This window comes from Piliocolobus tephrosceles, chromosome 17 (genome assembly GCF_002776525.5).
Source record: "Piliocolobus tephrosceles isolate RC106 chromosome 17, ASM277652v3, whole genome shotgun sequence".
NCBI lineage: Eukaryota > Metazoa > Chordata > Mammalia > Primates > Cercopithecidae > Piliocolobus > Piliocolobus tephrosceles.
In genome coordinates this window covers 842460-848390 of record NC_045450.1, presented here as the reverse complement: position 1 = coordinate 848390, position 5931 = coordinate 842460, and positions in this window count along the sequence as shown.

Sequence of the window (5931 nt, the reverse complement as noted above, 5' to 3'; positions counted from 1 at the left end):
GGGGGGGGGGGTGGAGTTTCTAATACAGTCCCGACAAGAGTGGGGGCTGAGAAAGCCCACCCCGGGCGCATCTGCTGGGAGCGACTTTTCTAGGAATGGAAGGGCAATAGGCGGGGCACGGGCATGTCGGGGGAGGGGGGGCGCTCCGCAGGTGCCACCAGGTAAATCTTGGTCTCCTCGGATTGACGTCACCTGCTGCATGCCTGATTAATCTGCACCTTCCCGGGCGTCAGCTGCATTCTCGCACACACGGGAAGAGTTGGTGGTGAAGAAGAACCCGGAAGTGCACCATCCTGCCTCCGTTCGTCCAAACACCCAGGAGGCAGTGGCTATAGTGAGCAGTGATTGTGCCACTGCACTCGAGCCTGGGCAACAGAGTGAGACCCTGTCTCGAAAAAAAAAAAAAAAGGAAAAAATAAAAAAAGAACTGGCCGGGAGCAGTGGCTCATGCCTGTAATCCCAGCACTTTGGGAGGCCGAGGCGGGCAGATCACAAAGTCAGAAGTTCAAGAGCAGCCTAGCCAACATGGTGAAACCCCCATCTCCACTAAAAATACAAAAATCAGATGGGCATGGTGGCAGGTGCCTGTAATCCCAGCTATTCGGGAGCCTGAGGCAGTAGAATTGCTTGAACCTGGGAGGCAGAGGTTGCAGTGAGCTGAGGTCGTGCCACTGCACTCCAGCCTGGGCAACAAAGCAAAACTCTGTCTCAAAAAAAAAAAAAAAAAAAAGACGTTTACCAGGTCACACAGCAGGTGGGTGGTAGGGCTGCGATTGTATTCCAAACCCAGCTTTTAATTGCAGTCAGATGACAGATGTAAGATTCAAGGACTCCAGTGGAGGGAAGATACAGCCACAAGAAACTGCTGCCAAATGAGCAAAACACATTAACCAAGTCTCAATGATTCTTTGAAGGTGGTTGTGGAGTAAAATGCAATTGTTTAGAAAGGATTTCTGAAATAGAAAAGACATAGGTTTAAAGAAGCAAATTAATTATCTGGAAATGAGGTTCTAAACTATTTGAAAAACCATGTGGGCTGGGCACGGTGGCTTATGCCTGTAATCCCAGCACTTTGGGAGGCCAAGGCGGGCAGATCACAAGGTCAGGAGTTCGAGACCAGCCTGGCCAATATGGGGAAACCCCGTCTCTACCAAAAATACAAAAATTAGTCCAGGCACGGTGGCTCACACCTGTAATCCCAGCACTTTGGGAGGCTGAGGTGGGCAGATCACGAGGTCAGAAGTTCAAGACCAGCCTGACCAACATGGTGAAACCCCGTCTCCACTAAAAATACAAAAATTAGCTGGACGTGGTGACGCGCACCTGTAACCCCAGATACTCAGGAGGCTGAGGCAGGAGAATCGCTTGAACCTGGGAGGGGGAGGTTACAGTGAGCTGAGACTGTGCCATGGCATCCCAGCCTGGGCAACAAGAGTGAAACTCTATCCAAAAATACAAAGAAACAAAAAATCAAAAACCATGTGGTGAGACAGAGCAAATAAAATGTGCCAGAGATCTTGTTTGGTTCACAGAGGAAGACATTAGGGAAATATTTCTTGATAAAATACAGCCCTGAAGGTTTTTATTAACAGTTAATAATTGTTAGCCTAAAAGGGGAAAACTAGAAGAGGAGAAAAGAAACAAGAAAACCTGGCCGGGCGCAGTGGCTCACACCTGTAATCCCAGCACTTTGGGAGGCCAAGGCAGGCGGGTCACATAAGGCCAAGAATTTGAGACCAGCCTGGCCAACGTGGCAAAATCCAGTCTCTACTAAAAATACAAAAAGTAGCCAGGTGTGTTGGTGGGAGTCTATAATGCCAGCTACTCGGGAGGCTGAGGCAGGAGAATCGCTGGAACCTGGGAGACAGAGGTTGCAGTGACCTAAGGTCACCCCACTGCACTCCAGCCTGCGCGACAGAGTGAGACTCCATCTCAAAAAAAAAATGGCCGAGCACAGTGGCTCACGCCTGTAATTCCAGCACTTTGGGAAGTCGAGACGGGTGGATCACGAGGTCAAGAGATCGAGACCATCCTGGCCAGTATGGTGAAACCTCGTCTCTACTAAAAATACAAAATTGGCTGGGCGTGGTAGCACATGCCTGTGGTCTCAGCTAGCGAAGCTGACGCAGGAGAATTGCTTGAACCCAGGAGGGGGAGGTTGCAGTGAGCTGAGATCGCACCACTTCACTCCAGCCTGGGTAACAAAGTGAGACACTGTCTCAAAAAAAAAAAAAAGACAGGAAACTGCAAACACAAAGTAAATGTGCCATTGTTGATACCAGAAAAATAAACCTAAGGCAAAAGGTGTTAAATGGGTAAAGAGTCTGTTTTTCTACACAATAACAGGTATAGCCTATGTAGAATATATTATGAACCGTTGTGTTCTCAAAAATAGAACATTGGCCGGGCGCGCTGACTCACGCCTGTCATCCCAGCACTTTGGGAGGCCGAGGCAGGCGGATCACCTGAGGTCGGGAGTTTGAGACTAGCCTGACCAACATGGAGAAACCCCATCTCTACTGAAAATACAAAATTAGTGGGGTATGGTGCGGCACCTGTAATCCTAGCTACTCGGGAGGCTGAGGCAGGAGAATCGCTTGAACCCAGAAGGTGGAAGTTGCGATGAGCTGAGATTGCACCATTGCACTCCAGCCTGGGCAACAAGAGCAACACTATGTCTCAAAAAAAAAAAAAAAAAAAAAAAAAGAACATCAGCCTACGAAGCTAAACTGTGAAATACAAAGATTTTGAAAAACAAAAACATTGCAGGAGGGTTTATCACACCTTCTCTTGAAGTTTACATTTACAGATCAAGTAGACAATTTTTATCCAGGCACAGTGGTTCATGCCTGTAATCCCAGAACTTTGGGAGGCCGAGAAAGGAGAATTACTGAGGCCAGCCCGGACAACAGAGAGAGACACCCCATCTCTACAAAAAATACAAACAAAAAATTAGCCAGGCATAGTGGAGCTCACCTGTGGTCCCAGTTACTTGGGAGGATGAGGTGGGAGGCTCACTTGGGCCCAGAAGGTCAAGGCTGCAGTAAGCCATGATTGCACCACTGCACTGCAGCCTGCATGACAGAGTGAGATCGTGTCTAAAAAAAAAAAAAAGAGAGAGAGAGACAATTTTTTTTCTTTTGAGACAGAGTCTTGCTCTGTTGCCCAGGCTGTTGGAGTGCAGTGGTGTTAGCTCACCACAACCTCTGCCTCGGAGGTTCAAGTGATTCTCGTGCCTCAGCCTCCTGAGTAGCTGAGATTACAGGCATGTGCCACCAAACCTGGCTAATTTTTGTAATTTTAGTAGAGACAGGGTTTCACCAGGCTGGCCAAGTTGGTCTCTAATTCCTGGCTTCAAGTGATCCACCTGCCTCGGCCTTCCAAAGTGCTGGGATTATGAGCGTGAACCACCATGCCCAGCCAAAGAGACAATTTTTTAAAGTCAGTAAAGATATAGAGACTTTGAGTAGCACAGTTAATAAGCTGTAATGTACACAAAACAGGGCTTGTTAACTATGTTGGCATTACAGATGTTAGGCAAGGTCAGAGGAAAAGCTTAGATAAGAATGTGGCCTTTGGCCGGACACTGGCTCACACCTATAATCCTAGAACTTTGGGAGGCCGAGATGGGCGGATCACAAGGTCAGGAGATCAAGACCATCCTGGCCAACGTGGTGAAACCCCGTCTCTACTAAAAATACAAAAATTAGCTGGGTGTGGTGGTATGTGCCTGTAATCCCAGCTACTCAGGAGGCTGAGGCAGGAGAATAACCTGAACCTGGGAGGCGGAGCTTGCAGTGAGCCAAGATCCCACCACTGCACTCCAGCCTGGCAACAAAGCTAGACTCCATCTCAAAAAAAAAAAAGAAAAGATAAACAGAACGTGGCCTTAACCACCACCGCCCCCTAGAGGCTCTCTTGGGTACTTTTGCTTGCTCGCTGCACCAAATCTTGAACCCAGATCACAACTGAAGCTCCCACAAGCACACCCTAATTCAGGAATTCCCACCTGAGTAGAGAGGCCTGAAGAACCATCCGAAGAGGGTCACAGGACAGCTGGACACACTGAAAGGTGAAGCCCAGATCACTGAAAGGTGAAGATGGAAATAATGGACTGGGCACAGTGGCTCATGCCTGTAATCCCAGCACTGTGGGGGTCCCAGGTGGGAAGATCATTTGAATCCTGGACTGGGAGACTATCCTGAGCAACATAGTGAGACCACCATCTGTACAACAAACAGAAAAATTAGCCAGACATGGTGGCACGCGCCTGTAGTCACAGCTACTTGGGAGGCTGAGGCGGGAGGACCGCTTGAGCCCAGGAGGTTGAGGCTGCAGTGAGCCGTGATCACACCACTGCCCTCCAGCCTGGGAAACAGGGTGAGATGTTGTCCCAAAAAATAAATAAATAAGCGAAAAAAGGGAAGTGATGGATGTGTACCTTATCTTGATTGATGTGCACCCACAATGGTTTCATGGGTGTACAGATATGTCAATACTGATCCAATTCTATACTTAAAAAATGTGCAATTCACGAGAGATCCTGTCTACCCACCCCCCCAAAAAATAAACTAAATAAATGCCTGGGTACAGTGGCTCACGGCTGTAATCCCAATACTGTGGGAGGCGGAGATGGGTGGATCACTTGAGGTCAGGAGTTAAAGACCAGCCTGGCCAACATCAAAAAACCTAATTTCTACTAAAAATGCAAAAATTACCTGGGTGTGGTGGTGCACACCTGTAATCCCAGCTACTTAGGAGGCTGAGGCAGGAGAATCCCTTGAATCCGTGATGGGGAGGTCGCAGTGTGCTGAGATCGTGCCACTGCACTCCAACCTGGGCAACACAGTGAGACCCTGTCTCAAAAAATAAATAAATAAAAATTAGAGCATGCATAAATGAATAGGCTGGGTGGAGTGGCTCATGCCTGTAATCCTAGCACTTTGGGAGGCCAAGCCAGGCAGATCACCAGAGGTCAGGAGTTCAAGACCAACCTGGCCAACATGGTGAGGCCCTGTCTCTACTAAAAATACAAATATTAGCAGGGCGTGGGGGCACCTGCCTGTAATCTCAGCTTCTAGGGAGGCCGAGGCAGGAGAATTACTTGAACCCTGGAGGTGGAGGTTGCAGTGAGCTGAGATCATACCACTGCACTCCAGCCTGGGTGACAGAGCAAGACTCCATCTCAAAAAAAAAAAAAAAAAAAGAAAAAAAAAGAAAGGAAATGAATAGTAAAGAGCACACATCACAGAAAATCTATAGGGATGCAAAATTATACACGGAGAGAAATGGATAAAATCACTTATTTTTATTAGTCAGCATGAAAAAGCAAGCCAATATATAAATTAAGTATTTATTTCAGCATTCTAGAAAAACTGTAAAATAAACCCCCCCAAAAAAGATGGAAGAAAATTAGAAAGTAAAGAGCAGAAATTTGTTATTTTAAAAGAAAGAGTAGGGCTGGGTGCGGTGGCTCACACCTGTAATCCCAGCACTTTGGGAGGCCAAGGCGGGTGGATCACAAGGTCAGGAATTTGAAACCAGCCTGGCTAATATGATGAAACCCCGTCTCTACTAAACAAACAAACAAAAGAAACAAACATAAAAAAACGAGTAGAAATGATGAATAAAATCGAGCTATTTAACAGATACAGCAGCTAAGATTTTTCTAGAAAAAAATTCTGGTAACTGTGACTGAAAGAGAGAAAAATAAAATATGGGACATTCAGATGAAGAATGAAGGTTTTATTCACAGAGATGAAAAAAGTTGAAAACTAAGAAAGAAAATTATGTGCGGCCGGGCGTGGTGGCTCACGCCTGTAATCCCAGCACTTTGGGAGGCCGAGGTGGGCGGATCACGAGGTCAGGAGATCAAGACCATCCGGGCTAACACGGTGAAACTCCATCTCTATTAAAAATACAAAAAATTAG